This window comes from Ranitomeya variabilis, chromosome 4, assembly GCF_051348905.1.
Source record: "Ranitomeya variabilis isolate aRanVar5 chromosome 4, aRanVar5.hap1, whole genome shotgun sequence".
NCBI classification, from domain to species: Eukaryota; Metazoa; Chordata; class Amphibia; order Anura; family Dendrobatidae; genus Ranitomeya; species Ranitomeya variabilis.
In genome coordinates this window covers 258,263,386-258,288,709 of record NC_135235.1, presented here as the reverse complement: position 1 = coordinate 258,288,709, position 25,324 = coordinate 258,263,386, and the positions used below count along the sequence as shown (strand labels likewise).

The 25,324-nt window shown below is 46.9% G+C and overlaps 1 protein-coding gene across 1 annotated transcript in view; it reads right to left on the bottom strand.

Moving 5' to 3' along the window:
• The window catches only part of PEX14 (peroxisomal biogenesis factor 14), a 92,821-nt gene that overhangs the window by 47,572 nt on the left and 19,925 nt on the right, over window positions 1–25,324 (bottom strand). The window lies entirely within an intron of this gene.

Genomic DNA, 25,324 nt, shown 5'->3' with positions numbered 1-25,324 from the left:
ACAGAGGTAGGCACGGATCAGGACAGAGGTGGGCCCGGACCAGGAAAGAGGTAGGCACGGACCAGGAAAGAGGTAGGCACGGATGAGGACAAGTTCTTTCCCCTTGAGAAAGCGGAACGCGAAACGTGCGTCGGGGCGCTTTTGATATCGAGGACGGGCTCACCACATGGGTATGTGTCAGGCAACGGATACTTGTTGACCCACTTGGGTACTTGCACGATGCACTTTAGGACTAATTAGGCCAGGGCTTATATATTGGATGCCCATATGTTCTGACAAACTATATGATCCCAGAGCTGGTATGTATCTCTCGTATCACATTCTGTGCAATAGACTTGGGTAAAAATCCTTTCCTCTTACTAAATATTGTGACATGGTATTTATGATTTGTATTTTTAACTTTAATAAAATTTGTCATTCTTCTAAACACTCAATCTGTGAGTTGTGTGCTTGGATACTTTGTATCCGTATGTGAGGACGAGGACAGAGGTAGGCATGGACGAGGACAGAGGTAGGCATGGACGAGGACAGAGGTAGGCATGGACGAGGACAGAGGTAGGCATGGACGAGGACAACGCAGCGGATACATATCACCGACAAAACCAAAGGTTAATCATAAACGGATTGTAGAGAGGATCAGTTACTGCGGCTCTAAAGCAAGAACATCCCGCAGCTCCCATTCTGCCCATCACAGCTCTGGATTAGGGATTTTTAAATATTTTCTTATTTACTGTTTTTTTATTTTTTATTTTTTTAAGATTCAGGATTTGCAGCCATCAAAGAATCGTAGTAAGATCATTCAACTGCAACTAACCTGCATGCTGACTGTTTCCTGAAAGTAGCTTAGTGGAAAAAAAAGCAAATATCAGATTTGATGGTTGTAGATCTGACGTCAATTATAAATGGAGGAACGCTGCGTATGAAGAGGGGTTGTGCGCGACTCCAGCCGCTGATCCCTGGCTTCCACCGGAGCGCCTCCCACCTCTTTACATATCTTGTTTCCATAAATTCACTAATCAGGGCAAATGTAGGCAAAACCGATCCATGGGACAATGCAATAAACAGGAAATTACCAGCATCCAACACAGATCACGGACATTAAGGCGATCGGAGCAGGTGTAAGTCAAACGATTAGTTATTACACCTGGAATGGCGCTGATTCAATTGGGAAATGCGCTCGGTAATAGTTTAAAAGGTTCGGATGGGGCACATTACTCTCAAAGTGCCTGCAGAGAGGGCATGATTGAGCAAGATGTCATTAGTAATTCATTTAAAGGAAAACAGGAGAAGGAGCAGTGACTGAAAGCAATTTAGATGTCAGGTAGAGGAGGGGAAGGAGGCCACTTTTAAGAAAGCATGATAAGTGAATTTACATGTGCGAAGAGATTAAGCTGCGGCGAGAGATGGAGGGAGAGAGGCCACATAGAGGATGAATAGGAAGACCCGGGGGGTAATAAAGTGCATCATCCAAATATCCCAGATCCAGACAGGAGAGGTCCGAACGCTTCCGGAAATGCCCTTTCATGAGGACCAGGGCCGAGAGGTTCGCGCCTCCACGCAAGGAGACTCTCCGGGGTCTTTTCTAATAGGATCTGTACAAGAGTTTCCTCAGATGCCGCACAGGTCCAGCCATGATCTCAAAGCAAGAAATGACTACTCATTTATATGGCACATTTACGCCCAGAGCTGCGTTCACAATTCTACTGACTTTGGAGCAACATTCCCTGCTGGTGCAGTGAGAAGGCAGACTTCACACCCGACTCTCCGGAGTATCTATAGGAGCTCAGCCAACTTGTAAAGGGAGTGGAGTTACTTACTGACCGTTCCCAGCAAAACAAAGAACCAGCAGAATGGTGAAGGCAGCTCCTGATTTAAAGGGGTTTCCCCACCTTATCAAGGTATCACCTATCCATAAACTTGGTTGTGGCTACAAAAAAAAAACAAAGCAACGAGCTGACTTGATTGCATAGAATGATGGCCACTCGTGCAGCACTGCTTTATTCATTGTCTATAGGACTGCCGAAGCCATATAGTGCCATAGACAAATCCAGCTGCAGCCACCGCTGTAATCAAGTGAGGAACTTCAGAGCTGTGTTCTCAGAACGGGCGGGGTGTTATCACCCTGTATGTGGAGAAAGGATATGTAGCCAAGATGGGACAAAACCCTCAGGATAACAAGTGTATGTACAGAGTGACTGCACCAGCAGAATAGTAAGTGCAGCTCTAGAGTATAATACAGGATGTAACTCGGGATCAGTAATGTAATGTATGTACACAGTGACTGCACCAGCAGAATAGTGAGTGCAGCTCTGGGGTATAATACAGGATGTAACTCAGGATCAGTAATGTAATGTATGTACACAGTGACTGCACCAGCAGAATAGTGAGTGCAGCTCTGGGGTATAATACAGGATGTAACTCAGGATCAGTAAGGGTATGTTTCCACGTTCAGTTTTGCTTCAGGCTTTGGTCAGGATTTTATGCAGGTAAAATCCTGACCAAAACTGCACCTCAGGTCACTGGCAGGTCACCTGCGGTGTACCTGCGTGTTTTGCTCATAGTAGCAACATGCTGCGTTTTGAAAAAACGCACCACGCATGCGTTTTCGCTGCAAAAATGCATGCGTTTTTTAACGCATAGTGGAGTCTGGATTTCATGAAATCCCATCCACTATGCTGTAACATCTGGACGCTGCGTTTTTGACGCTGCGGAAAAACGCAGCGTCAAAAACGCAGCGTTTCCTGAACGTGGAAACATACCCTAATGTAATGTATGTACACAGTGACTGCACCAGCAGAATAGTGAGTGCAGCTCTGGAGTATAATACAGGATGTAACTCAGGATCAGTAATGTAATGTATGTACACAGTGACTGCACCAGCAGAATAGTGAGTGCAGCTCTGGAGTATAATACAGGATGTAACTTAGGATCAGTACAAGAGGATTCCTGTGTACAGTAAGGGGGAGGGAACGAATCGGGAGTAAAAGCTGTTGGCTGAAGTCTGTCCAATGTGTATAGAGGCCTTTAGTTCATTGAGACTTACAGTCAAACAAATCCTGTAGGTTCAATGACAACGACAAACTATTACCGGGAACATTCTGTGACGGAATCTTACATGGATTAGAGATTATCGGATGAAATTTTTATCATGGAGACATCAATGGTCATCAGTTATAAAAAATGTCACTGAAGAACAATCGTTGTGACTGAAATCTTCGTATCCGATCTACTTGAGACTCGTTTACAGGCACAGGGTCAGGCCAGCAATGGTTCGTTGTCACCAGGATCTGCTGGGAGCAGACAGATCACAGACACCGGCCATTGAAGGTCCCTGTACATATTATTGCCCGTTGTTCCCAGGTTGATAATTGGGGAAGGAGCATTCGTTTGTTCCTGTTTAAATAGGCCGACAATTACCAGACAAATGGGAAACCGGCCATTGAGCTACCACCGATTGGCCTGTGTATAGCTGACAAGCAGTCATTAGCAGCGGTGATCAGCTACTTAGATGGAAGAAACACAAGACCACCAGAAAAGCCATCTACTGTGTATGGGGGAGTTCTTCTCTCCGGACAGGTGATATCAAAATGTTAGAAAAAATGACAGCCATCTTATTGGACGCTTATCTAACCTGGAAACAAATATAAACTAAATAGATGAAAGTTTAGAAATGGATGAAGGATCAATAACTTGTACATGAGCCATGTGATTACACTTGTGCATATGTTGGACCGGGCTAGAACCTCTCAGACTACGGCTATAACTCTGCCGCAGGCCCGGTGTAATGGGACCAGTAATGTCTGTGCTGGGAGGATGCCCAATTACCCAGACAGAGCGAGGTCAAGTGTCCTCTCAATAGATGCAGGAAACAATTAGCCGGACACTGGGGGTCTCGGCGCCTCCCATTGAGGACCCCGCACAGCAGGGGAGTTCTATATTCCAGCCTCTCCCGTTATAACGTGAGGCTCAGTGCTGGAGAGGAGAGATCAGGAGACGGCGACACATTAATGCCCGTTAGCTCCGCAGCCCCCACCGCCATGAACAACGTGAAGCATTAAGTGATGGAGCCGGCAGCGGCAGAGCAAAGTTTTAGCAAGAAATCAGGTCTGTGTCAAAACTGAAGTGACAAATTTGGTCATCGGTGGCACAAGGAAATGGTTGCAGAGCGGCTGTTAATCAGAGGCAGCTATCGCACAGTGCTGATGCCAGCACTCAGGGAAAAATGCAGGAGGCTAATTATGAAGCTGTATATCTCGCTAAAGACGCTGCACTCGGCTTCATCGTGCCAGCACTGACAGCACCGGTACCAGCGCTCGCACACGGAGGACGCGCTGCAGAGAAGGAGCACAGTGTCCGCAGTAGATGAGATGTAACATCTGTATTCTTTACAGAGGTTGACCCCTAAAGGGAAAAAAAAAAAAAAAAAAAAGGAGAATCAAAGAGCCCCCAATATTAGACATTCTCTTCTGTGGTAACTTGTACCAGAGGATTTTTCATGGCTCAGTTGTGTGACCTGTAAAACCCCCAAATCTGGCTGACATTTTATTTTCGGAGGCTCTTGGTCCAGGATTAGCCCCCCTAGAACTCTGCTTGTCTGTGGCTTTCTCTCTCTTGAACCCATTTACTTCAATGAAGCTAAACTGCAATACCACCCATGACCAACGGACAGGTGTGGCGCTGTTAATAGAATATAGAAGTCCCGTTTTAAATCTTCTTCAATCTCTTTGCTAATAACTTTTTATTCGGACATCTGAAGCGTTTTCTGAGCAGTATGACCTCCGCTGAAGGCGAAGAATAAGCCGTGCACCCTCAAATATGCAGCATTTAGCAGGTGACTACAGCCACGTAAAAGGTGGGCTCGCACAGCGCTGCACCATCGGCCACAGCTGCTGACAAAACCGATGTACAGGGGTTCTGCAAATCTTCGCTCCACTCCAGAGCCCCACCAATGGGACCAGAACCAATCCCCAGAACGGAGCCCCGGCACAGCCCGCTGTTAATAGGGAGGTGGCCCGGAAATCCCATACAAATGAATGGGAATGGTGACCACGTCTTCATGGCTTTGTCATCAGCTGTTGGTCCCATGGGCGGCCCCTGTACCTGCCATTCAAGTAATGGGAAAACTCCTATTAACTGAGAAGGATTAAACATAAGACTCTAGGACTGATAATTGTGAGATTTTATTTTAGGGAGAAATGTCCTGCAAACCCCTTTCACCATAAGAGGGAGTATTCTGTGCAGTAATATTTTCTTTGTTGATAAAGTAATGTATATGATATTTGCAATAATCAGATAGATCTCCCCCAAGTAAAATCAATGGTCTATCCTGCAGCAGTGGAGTCCCGGATTATACATGTGACCGCTGCAGCCAAACACTAAACACAGCGGTGTACTGATGTGCCAGTGATCAGGACCCAGGTAGGGACGTCATTGCTACAGCCCAGCTAATAAAAACTGGAGAGAAAACTATGAGGTTTTCCTGCTTTCCCACGTGACGACAGTGATTAAAACGGATCCTGACTTACATGTATTGTACTCCAGAGGTGCACTCACTATTCTGCTGGTGCAGTCACTGTGTACATACATTACATTACTGATCCAGAGTTACCTCCTGTATTATACCCCAGAGCTGCACTCACTATTCTGCTGGTGCAGTCATTGTGTGCATACATTACTGATCCTGCGTTACATCCTTTATTATACTCCAGAGCTGCACTCACTAATCTGCTGGTGCAGTCACTGTGTACATACATTTCATTACTGATCCTGAGTTACACCCTGTATTATACCCCAGAGCTGCACTCACTATGCTGCTGGTGCAGTCACTGTGTAACTCAGGATCAGTAATGTTATGTATGTACATTCTGTATTATACTCCAGAGCTGCACTCACTATTCTGCTGGTGCAGTCACTGTGTACATACATTTCATTACTGATCCTGAGTTACATCCTGTATTATACCCCAGAGCTGCACGCACTATTCTGCTGGTGCAATCACTGTGTACATACATTTCATTACTGATCCTGAGTTACATCCTGTATTATACCCAAGAGCTGCACTCACTATTCTGCTGGTGCAGTCACTGTGTACATACATTACTGATCCTGAGTTACATCCTGTATTATACCCCAGAGCTGCACTCACTAGTCTGCTGCTGCAGTCACTGTGTACATACATTACATTACTGATCCTGAGTTACACCCTGTATTATACCCCAGAGCTGCACTCACTATGCTGCTGGTGCAGTCACTGTGTAACTCAGGATCAGTAATGTTATGTATGTACATTCTGTATTATACTCCAGAGCTGCACTCACTATTCTGCTGGTGCAGTCACTGTGTACATACATTTCATTACTGATCCTGAGTTACATCCTGTATTATACTCCAGAGCTGCACGCACTATTCTGCTGGTGCAGTCACTGTATACATACATTTCATTACTGATCCTGAGTTACATCCTGTATTATACCCAAGAGCTGCACTCTCTATTCTGCTGGTGCAATCACTGTATACATACATTTCATTACTGATCCTGAGTTACATCCTGTATTATACCCCAGAGCTGCACGCACTATTCTGCTGGTGCAATCACTGTATACATACATTTCATTACTGATCCTGAGTTACATCCTGTATTATACCCAAGAGCTGCACTCTCTATTCTGCTGGTGCAGTCACTGTGTACATACATTACTGATCCTGAGTTACATCCTGTATTATACCCAAGAGCTGCACTCACTATTCTGCTGGTGCAGTCACTGTGTACATACATTACATTACTGATCCTGAGTTACATCCTGTATTATACTCCAGAGCTGCACTCACTATTCTGCTGGTGCAGTCACTGTGTACATACATTACTGATCCTGAGTTACATCCTGTATTATACCCAAGAGCTGCACTCACTATTCTGCTGGTGCAGTCACTGTGTACATACATTACTGATCCTGAGTTACATCCTGTATTATACCCAAGAGCTGCACTCACTATTCTGCTGGTGCAGTCACTGTGTACATACATTACATTACTGATCCTGAGTTACATCCTGTATTATACATACCCCAGAGCTGCACTCAGTATTCCGCTGGTGCAGTCAGTGTACATACGTTGCTTATCCTATATTATACCCCTAAGTGTCTCCATGCCAGCCCTCACCCACCCTGGCCTTCGCCCTTGATGTCTCGGAGTTGCAGCTCTCACATGTAAACTTCCTACAATGACCTTACAGCGTTAGACAGGAGATTCCAGGAGCAGCTCTAGACTGCCCTCTAGCTGGATTTAGTGGAACATAGCAATCAAACTCCGCTCAGATTAAAAATATGGATAGAAAAAATAATTTACGCAAAACCATTATTCAGAGAAAAGACAAAACAACATGATGGGACATCACAGGATGCATTCCGCTACCTCAGGAATACTGTTTTACAATATGTTCAATACTGAGATACAAATGTAACATTCTTATTATTCCTATAGCTAAGGGTCAGAAGACAAAGGAAATTCTGTCTGCAACTTTGGCGCTGCAGACAATCAGGCTCATGCTGTGCACTTGGGTAGAGCTGCTGAGTTCAGTTATTGGCTGCAGAACTGATGTCAACGCTGCAGACAATAATATACTGGGAGCAGCGGTGGGCTGTCAGCAATAGACCGGGGAGGGCAAGTAAATTTTTTTTTTTTTTTAATGTTGCCTGTGGTCGGGGTTATGTAAAACAATAAATAAAAACTTTTTTTTTTTTTTTTCACAATTATAATTAATTAGCAATTTTCTAGGCAGCAGACACCGTGGGGTCTCAAGTCAGAAAACTGCTTAGTGGAAATGGATCCAAGTCGGCAGAATGTTTTAACCTTCATTTAAAAAAAAAACAAAAACCACTCACCGGAGCGTTTCTCAATGACGGTGCTTAGGAGCCGATCCCGTGAATCACTATTACTGCACCGGAGCGCAATATGCTGCCTCCTTATCATAGCAAAGAATAAATCTCCAAGCAGTGCGAGTCTCCGCATCAAGGAGATAGAGAGACATCTCCAAGATCATAGAGCGGGGGCCTCATCCGTGCAATTACCGGCAATCTAAAGCCACTCCGTAAATCAGCGCTGTCCGCGATCAGCACCGGTCTGGAGGAACAGCGCAGAGAGGAGGCTGAAAAGTATCACACAAGGTGCGGGATCCCAGGGACAGACGGGGGCCACACAAGTAAAGACTCGGACCCCCTCCCTGGTGTCCGCAAGGTATAAAACCACCCAAAAAAGAAAAATTCTGATCAGCAGCGATTCAGTGGGAGCAGAGTCTCACGACACCGGAGAGTGCTCAAAAGAAAAGATAGGCAAAAAAATACATAAAATAAATATTCTTTATTGTTCAGTTTTGTGTTTTTTGGTGTTTTTGCAACTTTAGGGTTTAAAAAACGCCTGGGGGGGGGGGGGGAGAGAGTTTAATTTCCTTGCAGAGGCTCCTAATTGAATCTGTCCAATCTTGAGGCTGCAAAAAAATGCTTTAAAAAACTACAGCTGGAAAAAAAATAAATAAATAAAAAAAAAGGGGAGCGTTTCCTGAATCAATTTCCTCTTGAATAAGATTTTAAAGCCTCAACTTGAACCCATCTGCAAGAAACTGGAGAAGATGCTGAGTGATGCGGAGCGGCTGTAGGGCTGCATCCAGAGAAGGACAGATCGTGCGTGGACGGCTTCAGCGCATTCCGAGCACAAAAAACAGACAAGGGTCAGTGAGAAAAACGCGTGTGTGATCAGCCGCAGGGACTTGTTAAAATCAGAAGCGGTCAACATAAAAAAAAAAAAAAAAAAAAAAAAAAAAAAAAAATAGGTGTGAATGATCCCTATGAGATAAGGGACTGGTGGGTCAGAACAGATCGCACGCTGACAACCATTGTTGCCATTTTTTATGCCCCCATGCACATTAAATAGCAGCCATCGTTCCGCCTGCAGCCATCTTGCCCGACTGTCTCACACGCAGGAGCCCTCCTCTGTCTTCTGAGATTTGCACTCAAAAAAATCGGACATGCAGGATCCATACCTCCCCTGACAATTGTCCGTCTGGGGTCCCCCTTACACAGACCGCAGCCCGTAGGCGTCCGCAAGCCCCAGGCCCGTAGGCGTCCGCAAGCCCCAGCCCGTAGGCGTCCGCAAGCCCCAGCCCGTAGGCGTCCGCAAGCCCCAGCCCGTAGGCGTCCGCAAGCCCCAGCCCGTAGGCGTCCGCAAGCCCCAGCCGACGTTGGTCTGATGTACATGAGGGTCTTCAGCTCTTGCACACGGCACAGTTTAAGGGTTGATTTGGAGTTTGGATGACAGATGCCGATCACTGGTAAAGTCTAGGGGCAATGTATAGTGGGGCTGGTGTGAGGGATCTCAGAAGGAGCAAGACCCCCCCCCCCCCCCAGAGTTAACAAAAAAGGTATTTTTTGGGGAAGAACATTCATTTACAAAGACAAGGGCAGCAAAAAATAAATAAAAATCTAACACCCTTGCCCCCAGGAAGGAAAAGACATGGTAAGAATCTGATTTTCTTGTATAGAACATTTTTGTGGAAAGAAGGCACCAGGACCCGGCGATGTAATTACCTCTCTGTAACGGAACCAGCTTTGTACAAGGTTTAACCGAGAATAGGTGAAAAGAAAAAAAGGTGACGCGTCGTGGGGAGAATCGCTGTCCGTTATGGCGACTCTGACCCACCGGGTTATTAGGTTCCGTGTGTATTGTCCGGTAATGATGAGCGAGTATACTCATTGCTCGGGTTTTCCAGAGCACACTCGGGTGGTCTCAGAGTATTTGTGACTGCTCGGAGATATAGTTTTCATTGCCTCAGGTGAATGATTTACAGCTACTAGCCAGCTTGATTACATGTGGGGATTCCCTAACAACCAGGCAACCCCCACATGTACTCAGCCTGGCTAACAGATGTAAATCATTCAGCTGAGGCGATGAAAACTAAATCTCCGAGCACTAACATACTCGGAGACCACCCGAGCAATGAGTATACTCGCTCATCACTATTGTGCAGCAGTCACAGTTACCAGCCCAACCCCTACACGCCGTCTGAAATAGAGAATAAGGTTTACAGAGGCGGCAGTCGTAGGAACGGGTGCTTAGGACAGGAGACAATACTCCGGTTATTAGCAGAGAACAACAAGATTACCAAGACTCAAAACAAGACCGAAGAAAGCGGCTCAGAAGTCAGATGTGAGCCAGAGCAATGGAGGCTGCCGAGGTCTGCGGACAAAACATCCTGGCAACAACAAGCTGAATTAGTGAGCTCTGACGCCACAACGCAAGGCAGCCCAAGCTCCGGCATCACCACTGGAGGGCGCCCGCAAGGTAGCCCAAGCTCCTGCGTCACCGTCATAGGGAGCGTGCAAGGCAGCCCAAGCTCCGGCGTCACTGCCAGAGGGAGCCCGCAAGGTAGCCCAAGCTCCGGCTTCACCGCCACAGGGAGCGCACAAGGCAGCCTAAGCTCCGGCGTCAGAGGGAGCGCGCAAGGCAGCCCAAGCTCCGGCCTCACAGTCATAGGGAGCGCGCAAGGCAGCCCAAGCTCCGGCCTCACCGCCACAGGGAGCGCGCAAGGCAGCCCAAGCTCTGGCCTCACCACTGGAGGGTGCCCGCAAGGTAGCCCAAGCTCCCGCGTCACCGTCATAGGGAGCGCGCAAGGCAGCCCAATCTCCGGCGTCACCGCCAGAGGGAGCCCGCAAGGTAGCCCAAGCTCCCGCGTCACCATCATAGGGAGCACACAAGGCAGCCCAAGCTCCGGCATCACCGCCAGAGGGAGCCCGCAAGGTAGCCCAAGCTCCCGCGTCACTGCCAGAGGGAGCCCGCAAGGCAGCCCAAGCTCCGGCATCACCGCCAGAGGGAGCCCGCAAGGCAGCCCAAGCTCCGGCATCACCGCCAGAGGGAGCCCGCAAGGCAGCCCAAGCTCCGGCATCACCGCCAGAGGGAGCACGCAAGGCAGCCCAAGCTCCGGCATCACCGCCAGAGGGAGCCCGCAAGGCAGCCCAAGCTCCGGAGTCACTGCCAGAGGGAGCCCGCAAGGTAGCCCAAGCTCCGGCCTCACCACCACAGGGAGCGCGCAAGGCAGCCCAACTCCGGCCTCACCACTGGAGGGTGCCCGCAAGGTAGCCCAAGCTCCCGCGTCACCATCATAGGGAGCACGCAAGGCAGCCCAAGCTCCGGCCTCACAGTCATAGGGAGCGCGCAAGGCAGCCCAAGCTCCGGCCTCACCGCCACAGGGAGCGTGCAAGGCAGCCCAAGCTCCGGCCTCACCACTGGAGGGTGCCCGCAAGGTAGCCCAAGCTCCCGCGTCACCATCATAGGGAGCACGCAAGGCAGCCCAAGCTCCGGCATCACCGCCAGAGGGAGCCCGCAAGGTAGCCCAAGCTCCCGCGTCACTGCCAGAGGGAGCGCGCAAGGCAGCCCAAGCTCCGGCGTCACCAGAGGGAGCACGCAAGGCAGCCCAAGCTCCAGTGTCACCGCCAGAGGAAGCGCGTGCAAGGCAGCCCAAGCTACGGCCTCACCAATACAGGGAGTGCACAAGGCAGCCCAAGCTCTGGCCTCACCGCCACAGTGAGCGCGCGCAAGGCAGCCCAAGCTCCAGCGTCACCACCAGAGGGAGTCCCCAAGGCAGCACAAACTAGTTCTGGCTCGATGTGAACGGTTTATTAGGCAAAAAGAAACTGACGTACTCTCTGCAATTTGTTTTACGTAACCAGACTGATGTCGATTCCGGCATCACTGCTGGCAGTACACATATGGGTTATGCTTCATGGGCATTACTACCAATGTAGCCATTGGTCTCTCAAGCTGACAGCGCTCAGACCCTGTGCCATGCTGCAGGACCCCCGTGCCACGCTCCAGGACCCCGTCCTCCGCGGAGGGTTATGTGTTGCACTAACAGCCTTGAAATTAGAGTTGTACCGGAAGCTTTTCTGTGTGTTTATTGAAGATGCTGCAGGCAAGAGAAAGACAGACCATGACGGTGATGAACAGGAGACTCTGCGCAGACTGCAGACGCGAGTCACGCACAGCGCCGTACCAGAGAAAATAAATCTAAACCTCGTTAGCGTGAGAAAACGACCTCCATCAAAAGCAGAAAACAACAACCTGGATGCGAAGAAACAGAGGACACTGGATTTTGATAAAAGTCACATCAGAGTAGCATCGAGATCTGCGCATGCAAGATCGCCGTGTGCCGCAGCGACAGCGCCGCTCCGTTCAGGTGCACAGGTCACACTGCGGCCGCGGAGGCTACTGTGACCAGCAAGCTTGAAAGAGTCAGATCGAGTCTGATTTTGTTCAGTGACTCGCTCGCTGCGGCTCCCTACGGGTCGAACTGTGATGTAGCAGCGGCATATGGCGAACATTGGCCGCCTCATCTATGTTGCAACCAAAAATCAGCCCCGGACTCAGAGCACAGAAGCAGATGCTTTAATTCTACCCGTCCCTGGAAAAGCTGAGCCACGATCGCCAGTCTCCCTCTTTTCGCTATGTATGACACCATTAGTTCTCTGCTTATCGACGTTTGCTGCCTGCATCCTGAAGTACCCAGGTGCACGAGAGCCATAAAAAGCTTCCCGCGTTCCCTAAATAAAGTATAATACAAGAAGCTTCCTCCATCGCACGCCAGGACCCACCCCCCGGACATCAATCTGCGATCAATCATAACACGATTGTGATCTGCTGCGGGTTGGGATGTAGACAACGAGGGCATCATCTCAATGACTGGAGCAGGAGCATTGCAATATGGAGACGCCCATTCATCCAGAAAGGTCTACACTGGGGACAAAATATACAGTGGCATGTCATTTATATTATATAGTTATTTTTAGTTATTTTTTTTGCCTAAAACACAAGGTAAATATGTCGTCTTCAACTTGCTTAACTGTTCACAAGAACTAATTCTGACCATGGGGTGCCCAAACTTTCACATGCCACTGTACCTAGGACTTGGCGGCTACCTACCACATGCGGAGACTCTTCTATAATGAGGCCGGTGCACTTGTCTTCCGAGAGGTCTGAATGGTCACACTGGGAGCAGCATGAATGTCCGGGGGTCGTATGCTACACTTGAGCTCAGAGTGATGTGCAACAAAAAAAAACAACCAATAAATCTAATTTTCTTAATGCTGAGAAAATCCGCATCTTAGAAAGAAAAAAAAAAATTTAATTTGGTTCCATTAATAGGAAGAGAAAGGATTGGTGGCAGAAGTTGGGGAGGTTACACGGGCGGCGCGGACCCACCCTGTCAGACTCCATTACACAGGAGGTGGAGGAGGACGGAAGATCATTCTGCCTCGCGTTCAATCTTTGGAAATAAGATTAGGACATCAGGGACCTGAACGGCGCGGATTGCTTAAAATCCAATAAAAATGATTCACAAACATTAACCTGGAGCGTTCATGTCGAAGATGATCTCTTAAGATGGAGATTTCATTACACATTGGCAGGGAGATGGCAGATTTTAAAAGACGCAATTGTGCAAAAAAAAAAAAAAAAAAAAAGCCAATTTTTATGTTCCGTTATATGCAGGACAATGGCCTGTAATCAGTATTATTTAAAAAAAAAGTCAACACTTAATTGACATGAAGTGCTATAGAATCCATTTTGTCCTTTATTCTTATAACAACCTATCAGAACTCCGCTTTGGCTTCTTAAAGGAATGGTCCAATTTATGGGGGGGTTTTTTTATCACTTGGCCCCCCAAAAAAACACCTACTCGTCCTGCATTACAACCCTGAGTGGGCTGGGTGTAATGCTTAATTTCTCCTGTGGGGGTGCTGTGCAGGGAAAATGAACACTTACTGCCAGGTACTCACAGATTACTGATCGTTCGCAGTCCCAGCAGGGGCCACTTACAGATTTGGGTCCCAACTCCAAAGGTAGTGTTATAGTTATCTGTCACCAGCTTCCCCAAAACAGATAAGAAATGACTTAATAAATTAATAGTCTTATTGCAATATTAGCAAATATTCTATGACTTCGTTTATGCATGTGCCATAAAATAGTGGATGGAAATCTTCTCTGCGATTCCTTGCAAGGATTTGATGGCAAATGTAAAGTGAAGCATTTTATTTTCCAAGATGTTGGTATAAAAAATTTTTAATAAAAACCCAAGAGAGATCGGGACAGGAGGAAGGGAAAGAGACAGGTTGGGGCAGGGGAGAGCGGTTATGAAGCTTTCACAAGCATTAGGATGAGGAAATCATTAGGAGGTCTGCAGTGACGGATCAATTCAATCCCCGCTGCCCTGCAAATCTACACAAATGCAACTGATGTAATAATCGCCCATAAACACATAGAAATTGGGTTACAAGTGTTTCAAACTCCTGCAACAAAGGATCAGAAAAATGAAGCGCTGTTTTAATTTGTAGAACTGCGAAGTGACGATATACTGCCGCCAAACGACACTCGCTCCGCCAGGAAGGCCGCCAAACGACACTCGCTCCGCCAGGAAGGCCGCCAAACGACACTCGCTCCGCCAGGAAGGCCGCCAAACGACACTCGCTCCGCCAGGAAGGCCGCCAAACGACACTCGCTCCGCCAGGAAGGCCGCCAAACGACACTCGCTCCGCCAGGAAGGCCGCCAAACGACACTCGCTCCGCCAGGAAGGCCGCCAAACGACACTCGCTCCGCCAGGAAGGCCGCCGAATGACACTCGCTCCGCCGGGAAGGCCGCTCAACGACCCTCCACTGGGCAAAATGCACCTGCTACGCATGCCATGGTGCACCCAATGCCTGCCATATACTCCATCATGACTCATTTGCCAGGGTTTTGGAGCAATTTGTGTTAGACCTAAACACAATCAGCCTCCTAATTTATTTTCCTATGACCCAGTTTGGGGCACATTTACCATCGGGTTCCCAGAATACATTATCTTATACCAATTCCATCTCTATAACCTTTTAGAAACAGTTTCCACCCCATACATTTTACCATTCCCCCATTCCGTGCGTCTTTCCAATAATACCCCAAACCTTGTACAACATTAATTTCCCAAAATAATAATGACTTTGTAACACTAAACAGGAAGTTATGGCACCGTAGACCTGGCATTCACAAATACCAGCTTCCCTGCCACCTTCGTGCTGCACCCTGTCCTATTTTTCAAGAATGTCACAGGGTGTAACCTGGTTAAAAAAAAAAAAGAAAAATATGTCCTCAACTTCCCGTATGTAAAAAAAATATGTATAAAAGAATAAATAAACTCATTCTGAAAGGAATTGTGCCAACACTTCAATTAATGAGAGCTGGTTCTCCTACATTCCTTGCCCACGGTCGCCTCCATTCGCTGCCACCTATCATTTTTCAAACAGCCGTCCTGTTAAACGTAGGTTTTTAGCACCTATAATTACCCTGCACCCTGTGCCAGATTAATTTAATTAACGAGTTCAGCCGCTCTCGCTCTCTCCCTTTGGAAGGATTTCATCAGATGTGGCTTTGGGGTATATTGCAGAGTATGGATTACGTGCATTAACCCTTTGTAGCTGAGAAATGTACAAAGTAACAGAACATGGAGCTAATCGAGGGTCCGAAGTGCTGGAAACGAAGAGGGAAGGGTTCAACAGAAGGACAGGGACATAGTAAAGAACGATGGAGGGAGACAAGAGGTCAGCAAACAAAATAGTAGGTCAACAGTTCAGCGTCCACATCTGTTCTCCGTGGCCGCCGTGTGGACCTCCTCCTACCTGCCGGCATCCCCAGTTCCTCTATATAGTAGGCCCAGAGTGATGGAACGCACCTATGGCACCTGTCAATCAAAAGGGGCGCCCGGGAAGTCGGCAGGAGGAGGTTCGCAAAGCTCTCGTCAGTAGCCCGTGGCCACTGGACCAGGGTCCTGCCAATCTTTATGTTCAATTCTCGGGGACATTAGTCATTGTCCCCCCCACCGCTAGAGTAGAAGTATCACAACTTACTTTTTTTTTTGCAAGTTTTCTATCCACTTTCCAAAAGTAGCAAAAAGCAGCATAAAAATTACATTTTTGTGACAAAATCTGTAACTTTAAAGCCTTCGAGATTAAAACAAAAATCTTCATACATTTTCTTCGAGGTCTATAAAGTCCAACAAAGACTTGAAATACAAACCAAAATTCCCCAAACATCAGGACTGCGGCTTCCTCTTCTGCAAAGTTTATGTCCAAGAAAAATCGCAGCTGCCATAAAATTTTAAAAGTACTTTCCATTAAAATAAAAATCAATCAATTAAAGAATATTCTATGGGGTAATTTCTCAGGTATATTAGTGGATAGGAACGCTGGGCAACCACCAATATGCCAGCTATTTATACTTCCGTTATTATGCATCTGTTTCCCAATCAATTGGATGCCACCCGGACGTCTTGAAAAGCTGGATGATTTAGATATTGAAAAACGTTCCAAAAATCAAATATCAATGTGATCGCGTTAATCAGAGATGATATCAAAATTTCCAGATTAATTTTGTGACCCCTATTAGTCACTAGGTAGTAACATATACCTCCATAAATTAGCCATATTAAAACTCCGGAGAACAGATGGAAGTTTTGTATAAAAGTGAAAAAACTTTATTTTTACCAAAACAAACAATTAAAACAAGCACAAACCAGGTAATGAAAGTGCTAACAACAAAAGACACCAGATATGAAAGGTCTACAGCACGATGATTAGTATGTCATTGTATCAATACAACAGTATAGTACTTAAGGTGCAGACAAACCCTCCTATATAGTATCCCAGAAGATATTACTCATTAATAGAAACCATCATCTTTATGCTATAATCCCTCATTTGTAACAGCCAAAGGGAGTATCCATATCCAGGTACACCAGTTAATAAAGCATGCAACCGTAACATGTGCCCAACACTGTGGCTCTAAGGATAGGAACAACAGGAGAGCATGTCTCACCTAGTGCTGAGAAGACCACTGCACGCACCGCGACGCGCGTTTCGCCGCTGTCAGCCTCGCTTTCTCTCCCCCTGGTCAAAATCACGGTTATTGTGAACAGTTAAACAAGTCGAAGATGAAATGATCTCTAAAAGGCCTAAAAAGTTCAAGGTGACACATTTCCTTTGTATTTTAGTAAACCAAATAAATAGATATGGAGATGTGTGCTCAGATAACTTTGACCAAGGTTTCAGTCCTTAATTATCCTGTTAGGGTACTTTCACACTGGCGTTTTTTGTCCTCTGTCGCAATGCGTCGTTTTGGTGAAAAAACGCATCCTGCAAAAGTGCTTGCAGGATGCGTTTTTTCTCCATAGACTAACATTGGCGACGCATTGGCACACGTCGCAACCGTCGTGCGACGGTTGCGTCGTGTTGTGGCGGACCGTCAACAGCAAAAAACGTTGCTTGCAACGTTTTTTAGTACGTCGGGAACGTCTTTTCCGACAGCGCGAACTCCGCCCCCACCTCCCCGCACCTCACAATGGGGCAGCGGATGCGTGGAAAAACAGCATCCGCTGCACCCGTTGTGCGGCGCAAACAACGCTAGTGTGAAAGTAGCCTTAGGGTTATGGATTGTTCATCATCATCAGGAAAGGCCAGGTGATGCAGATTTCCCAGCTTTATAAAAACCCAGCCTACTCTAACCTTGTGCCAAAAAAATAGCAGCCATGGGTTCTTCTAAGCAGCTGCCTAGCACTCTGAAAATGGTGGAGGCCCACAAAGCAGGAGAAGGCTATAAAAAGATAGTAAAGGGTTTTCAAGTCGCCCTTTTGTCAGTTTGAAATGTAATTAAGAAATGGCAGTTACCAGGAACAGTGGAGGTCAAGATAAGGTCTGGAAGATCAAGCAAAATTTCAGTGGAAGCTGCTGGTAGGATTGCTAGAGGCAAATCAGAACCCCCACTTGACTGCAAAAGACCTTCAGAAAGATTTAGCAGACTCTGAACAGTAGAACAATGTACCACAACTACAGAGACTCCTGCACAAATATGGCCTTCATGGAAGAGTCAGCAGAAGAAAACCTCTCTTGCGTCCTCACCATAAAATTCAGCATCAGAACTATGCAAAAGAACATCCAAACAAGCCTGATGCATTTTGGAAACAAGTCTTGTGGACCAATGAGGTTAAAAATCTAATTATTTGGCAACAATGATCAAAGGAATGTGTGGAGAAAAAAGGGTACAGAATTTCAGGAAAACAACATCTCACCAACTATTAATGGTGGTGGACAATTATGCTTTGGGGTTGTGTTGCAGCCAATGGCACGAGGAACATTTCATGGGGTAGAGAAGAATGGATTCAATGAATTTCAACAAATTCTTGATGGAAACATAACACCATCTGTAAAAAAAAAGCTGAAGGTGAAAAGAGGAAGAGGATGGCTTCTACATAAGGAAAATGATCCTAAACACACGTCAAAATCAATAATAGACAACCTCAAAAGTCACAAGCTGAAGGTTTTACAATGGCCCTCACAGTCCCCTGATCTGAACATCACTGAAAATCTGTGGCTACACCTCAAATTAGCAGAGGATGGAAGACACCCCAGGAATCTCTCAGAACTGGAAGAATTGTCCAAGGAAGAATGGATAAAAATCCCTCATGCAAGTACTGAAAGTCTTCAAAGAGTATAAGTTGTGATACTTCCAAAAGGAGATGCTACTAGGTACTGACCATGCAGGATGTCCAAAATTCAGCATCAGCCCATTTTCCTTTTTGTAATTTTTAAAATGTAAAAACATGGAAAAAAATATATATATTTTTTGCCCAAAATACAAAGCAAATGTGTCATCTTTAACTTTAGGCCTTCTAGAGATCATTTCATCTTCATCTTGCTTAACTGTTCACAAGAACAGTCAGTTTGATCAGGGGTGCCCAAACTTTTACATGCCACTGTATGTGACCCTGGCCTTGACAGTCAGTCTAGTCGCCAGCTGCTAGTTATACCGTTCTAGCCCTGACGTCAACCTCCAACCACAAAGGCTTGACTTGGGTTCTCACTGAAAGTCTAAAGGTTTCGACCCCGATGCTGGCTGCTAGCTTTACATTCCCAGCCCAGCAGCCAAATATCAGTCATATAGGACCGACCCTGATGGGAGACGGGAAGTCATGGGTTTAGCCCTGTGCCCACTGCAAGTCAGAGTCCTGGCTCCATGTGCGACTGCCAGTCAGAGTTTCGAGCCAGTGGTCATCATGGCGGCAAATGGTTTAAGGTGAATTTAAGGTTTTCCTACAGAAATGGTCAATGTTGTGTAAACAGTACTGCTGCATGAAATTGTGCAGATGCCTCCCCAGGTCCGTACGCCTCCCCAGGTCCGTACGCCTCCCCAGGTCCGTACGCCTCCCCAGGTCCGTACAAATATTACTTGTGTCTTCCGGATAGAAAAATGATGAAGTCTGCAAATTAGATGTTGCCACATTATTGGCTGCTCCATCCCCCCCACCACAACGTCTAAGACCAGGAGGCACCTTTGGCCCCCGAGTCACGGGAGTTTGAAGAGCAGTTCTGACAGATAAGCCCCTGCCTGCATCTTAATGTTTAAATTATTAAATGCATTAATGTATTTACATTATTCAGGGCTTCTGTGCATTTTTCTCTGATAATTTATGTCTTAGACTTTGGATGTCCGCAGCTGTTAATGTCTGCAACTCTTCCTGTTCATTATTGATTCTGGAACAAAAAAAAAAAATAGCTGGAGTTTTAATGCCTTATTTTTAATGTATTAGAGTCTGAATAAGTGCATTCTCTTTTTTCTTTTGTAATTTCATAATTTAAGTAGTGCATTTATTAAACTGACACAGAATGAATTGTGGTGAAATCTGGCCACGTTCCAGGTTACCCCAGGAGGCGGCCGACTAAACACACAGCAAAAATCAAGGCAGATGCTCTAATATGTTTGTATAGGAGTCGGGGTGGGGTGTGCGCCGTCTTAAAGCCGCAGCCACCGCCGGTCGCTCTGCAAAAACAAGGCGCAGCCTTCCCAAAACTGACGCCATTAGCAACGCTCAGACCATTCTTGCATCCAAATAATGGTAACTAATCAGTGTGCGCCGTATTAATTTTAAGGAGGGGTCGTAGGTAGAATTTTTCCAACACAGTTTTCACATGTTGCATTAAAAAAAAAAAAAAAAAAAAAAGGGTCAAATCCTTATAAATTGGCACGTTGCAGATTTTAGGGAACCCATAAAAGGGACGTGTAATTCCGCTGCAAAAACCAGCGGCTAAGGCTCAAGATTTCTGCGCTTCTGGATCCGATCCACATGAGGATGGACCTACAAGTAATTATTGGGGGCTACTCCGCTGATTTTTCCGCTTTTTCATTTTTGCATCATCAACAAAAGTTTTCATAAACGTTTTCCTGCAGCATGAGAAAAGGATTTTGGGGAAACCCAAACAAGATACATGGGATGTGATTATCAGAGACAGAAATCCATGGTAAACTGGACATAAAAAGAACGGGACTCAAAACCCGTTAATTCCTGAGCAGAAAACATTCACAGCCGTCGGCGTCCACCAAAGACATCATGGCAGCAAATTCAGCTCTTTTACGATGCAGCAATTATTCTATATTCTTTTCTATTATTTTGTACGTAAATGGATCCATCTTTCCGTAGCCTATATCCACATAGGACGCCCCGGCCCCGCTCCACTTGTGATGCCCAAACCCTACGGCCGGGGCAATGACCGCTGACCTCGGCGTACCGGAGCAGATCCCCCCCCCATGTCGCTCACTCCCGGAAAGGCTGATGCAGCCATTTCTAAGGTTAATCTTGTGCTTTTCTCTTTCTCATTACCATTCTTTAATGGTTCCCGTTCCTATCAGGCGGTAATGTTAAATAATTAGCCGGCACGAGCAGCTCTGCGGTGAGGATATAACCGCGCAGTGGGATTCTCCCAATTTAAACAAATAACACGCACAGCGGGGGGCTAGCAATGAATTAGTATTAATATCCAGCCTGGGAGATCCTATTGCCTCTAATGCGGAGTTACGCATCCCCCCATCTCGGCGTTATTTACTTTAGGCAACCTGCCCCTTTTATCTTTGGGAACAAGGAAGCACCGAGGCCGCTCCGGCAAATTACACAAGACCAATAAAAAGGTGCCGGCTGGGGCCCAAAACCTGGTGTCAGCAGAAGTATCAGCAGCTGGGACCCAGGCAGAACATGGACCCAGAATGAGCCCTTAATTCAGAGCTGAGAGGGGGCGTCTCCACAAAGGACAGAGAATGTGAACCAACGGCGGATAAAACCGAGGCGCGAAACGGGTGAAAAGTCAACAACCTTTCAGCCCATCTCCAACAGAAAGGGAAAGGCTTGTAGTCTCCAAACCAAGTGCCCAGGTTGCTGTCCATTGGATATGCCTAAATGGCATCGAGCTGCACTGTCACACACAACCTGAGGACAGGGGTGGCGCTCTTTCTTTGGAAGAATTGTATTCTGTAAACCTGTTAAGTTCGATTGTTTATTTTACAGCGCCGGCCTAGAGCGTGAGATTATACGAAACAGGCTGCAAAATGTATCGGCAGTGTAAAACCATGTTCACACATAGCGCAAATGCATTTTTTTTCTTTACCAAAATATGCAACAAACCTCTCTGTTTATTTTGTGTGTTTTGGGTGCAGATTTTATGTTTTTGACTCGCCTGTCGCACCTTGCAGGTCACCATGTGCCCCCCACTCGCTGTGATATAGCCGCGATCGTCAGCCCCCCAACCTGCGCCATTTGACAGTCGTAAAGTGACAGTCGTAAAGTGGCAGCCGGCACAGTGATTCCATATGATGCGACCAAGTATCTAGTCTGTAACCGGGAAGGAAGCGGTGATCAGAGACAGCGGATCGGAGTGCAATCACCCTGGAGGAAGTAGTCGGGGTCTGGCAGGTCTTAGGTGTCGGAGCGCTCGCTCATAAGTGGTCTTCCCTTTACTGCGCGCACCCAGCACTTCTGAAGAGCAGAACTAGATGCCTCAATATAAACAAAACACTCGCGCTCAATGTTCTGGACTTTAATTACAAGCACATAATTGAGTGCATAAGTCATCGCTGCAAAATTAGCCAGCGGCCGTCTACAAACCGTCACTACAGAAGCCACGCTCAAGATCAACCAACCCCTATAAATGAGGGCATGTGCAAGAAAGGACCTGGTGGGCTCATGGGCACGCACCAAGCAGCCCCCAAAAAGGCAGACTGGGGGGGATGTATACTGTAGCATGGTATATACGGTACTCGCTGCCAAGCCATGAAGCCATGACCTGCGGAGCTCTGGAGGACCCATCCTGTCCGGCATTACATAGACCTCCCATCACTGCAAGGTTCACCCACAGACGATGGCAGATCACTATGGATCTCATCAGGGGAACCTCAGTGATCCGCTTATAGTAAGGAGACCCTTCTTCAGTTTGTGTGCACGGCAGGCAGCACACGCGCTAAATGAAGCCACTGTCCTGGTGCACAGGCGCGTTTTGGTGTCATAGACCTCTGGATCTCAGCACGGGGGCGCTAATATTTTAGTAGTGGCAGATTAATCCACAACCTCCCCCTCCCTCCATGGCAGATCCTCTTTCAGGAAAGACCTGTGCACGTCGAGGAGCATAGCTGTGGTGAAGCACATTATTGATGCTTCCGTAATAAACAGATTGGTAGGGGCACGGTGCCTCAGATCTGCTGCCAAAATCAGCCTGACCTCCCCCAGTGATCAATAGAGAAGTGGCATCAAATAAAAGGAGAATTTACAGCCCTGACCGTCCCCTGGACGGAATCCATTATTGCTGGGTTTACCCCCTCATCTCTCATTCTTCCTCGATCCTTGTGCACCTAATGTGCCAGTCTGCGCAAGCTGGCACACACGGTGCGTGTCTACCGAGGCTCGCTGATCTTAAATCACAGCCTCTCCAAGTTTTCCAGCATCGGCAATATCCTCACGTATGGACAGAAACAGCCACACTTCAGCCTGAACCACCGGCAACTTATGTGTCAGCGTCACACTGCACGCAGAAATGCGGCAACTAGGACAAAAAGGAGCAAATATGTCAGAAAATACGCCAAAATTACCTATGTACAAAATAGAAGGGTCTGCACAGGTACACAACAAAATGGTGGATCTACGATGGCCGTGCCGCTTCTCCAGACCGCCTCCGCGGGGATCTCACACTAGGTAACAGGCCGATGGTGAGCGCCAACCACGCCGTCTCCTATTCATTACAGCAGCACAAGGAGGAATCCGGAGATCGCCGCCATTTGTAACTTCGGCACAATTTCCTATAAATGGCAGATTACTGATTATCTGGGGATCACCGTAGATTGTCAACTCTTCTGCTTCACACTTCTCTTCCTCAAAATTGTGATTATGGAAATTAAGTGGATTTTGGAGCAAAATCAGTTTGAAAATTCACGTAGTAAAAAAAATAAATAAATAACGAGGTGACGCTTCATCTGAATGGAGCAAATCAGCGTCACAAATCCACATTATTTCTGCCAGATTTTGTGATGCATTTTAAGATACAAATGTGATGCGTCTGAACAGACTCCAAGCGTGAATGTTTATGTCGGGGTTTGGAAGGTGATGCCGTCCAATTTGTGCAAAGCTGTGTATGTCCGGATGGAGAAAATCTGGGCAAAATCTAGGATCAAAGGAGTTGGGAGAAGAAGACGGTTTCACCTTTTACCCTCCATCTTTAAGGCCGTTGTATTAATTTGTATTTCATAATTCAATAATAGATCCGAGAACAAGCAACTTTGTAACAGATTATATGAGAAATCTACTTTTGTCCTCTGGGATTGATTTTTCAGTGAACAGGAGAGGACGGTTGGTGCTCATAGAGTTCTTTGGAGACAGGTGAAGCTGTATTCTCAGATATGAGAGGTCCAAAATCAGCCGTCAGCACTCCCATAGCTGTGGATGGAGAGAGTCAGTACATGCGGATGGTCAAGCAACAGTTGGAATGGGGAAGCCAGGTGGGACCCCATGGATTATCCTGTGCATAGGCCATAAAGCGCTATGGATAGCAGCAGGGCGGAGGTGCGAGGCTCAGCATGCCTCAGCCTGGCCACTAGCTCCCAGTGAATTGATGGATGATGTTAATAAGAGCCATGTATAAGCGGCAGCCCCCTCTCGCCGGCAGGTAATGTCTGCTCGAGACCCCTCGCTGTGCATTAGCAGAGCGTCTCGTTACAGTGTATTTGCAGGCGGAAGATGTTTCATTAGTGTCAGCTTCACTGTTAGTACACAATTTATAGGGAACACCTTCCTGACCCATTACATGCATTCTGCTCACTTACATATGTCCGACCGCTTCCCGGCTCGTACCCAAACAGCGGGCCGGAGAGCTACATATCAGCGGCTACAACAGGCCCTTCCGTCCCTGCAAACACCTCGCAGATCTCTCAATTCGAAGAGACCGTGTCAGTGTCACTCTGAACCGTGAAATATGGCTCCATTAAAGCACTGTCATTCCGCCCTGGCAGCCTTCCCGCAGTTTAACCAGCTAACCGTCGCCACAGGGGAGTTTGTGCAGTCTGCAGGCCGCTGCTAACCCTTCCTGTGCGGCTGCAGAGAGGTCTGCGGAGAAGGTGGAGGATTTTGGGAGAGGAACGAGATCCCCCCAATGGTAGAACCGAGGGGTCAATAACGACGAACCTCTGCTGCCATCTAGTGGCCACACAACTGAAAAGCAGCAAGGCAAAAAAAAAGAATAACGTTAACTTCAAAGCTTGCTAAAGTACATTACCTGCACATAAGTAAGCAACTGCTCCCTGTTATCAGCCACATTTGTTTTTCTGCATAAGTATGGGCACCTCACCAGAAAAGTGATATTAATATTTAGTAGATCCTCCTTTTGCAAAAATAACAGCCTCTACTCGCTTCCTGTAGCTTTTAATGAGTTCCTGTATCCTGGATGAAGGTATTTTTGACCATTCCTCTCTACAAAACAATTCCAGTTCAGTTAAGTTTGATGGTCGCCAAGCATGGACAGCCCTCTTCAAATGATCCCACAGATGTTCAAGGATATTCAGGTCTGGGGACTGGGATGGCCATTCCAGAACAGTGTAATTGTTCCTCTGTATGAATGCCTGAGTAGATTTGGAGCGGTGTTTTGGATCATTGTCTTGCTGAAAGATCCATCCCCTGCGTAACTTCAACTTTGTCACTGATTCATGAACATTATTGTCAAGAATCTGCTGATACTGAGAGGAATCCATGCGTCCCTCAACTTTAACAAGATTCCCGGGGCCGGCATTGGCCGCACAGCCCCAAAGCATGATGGAACCTCCACCAAATTTTACTGTGTGTAGCGAGTGTTTTTCTTGGAATGCTGTGTTTTTTTGCCGCCATGCATAACGCCTTTTTGTATGACCAAACAACTCAATCTTGGTTTCATCAGTCCACAGGACCTTCTTCCAAA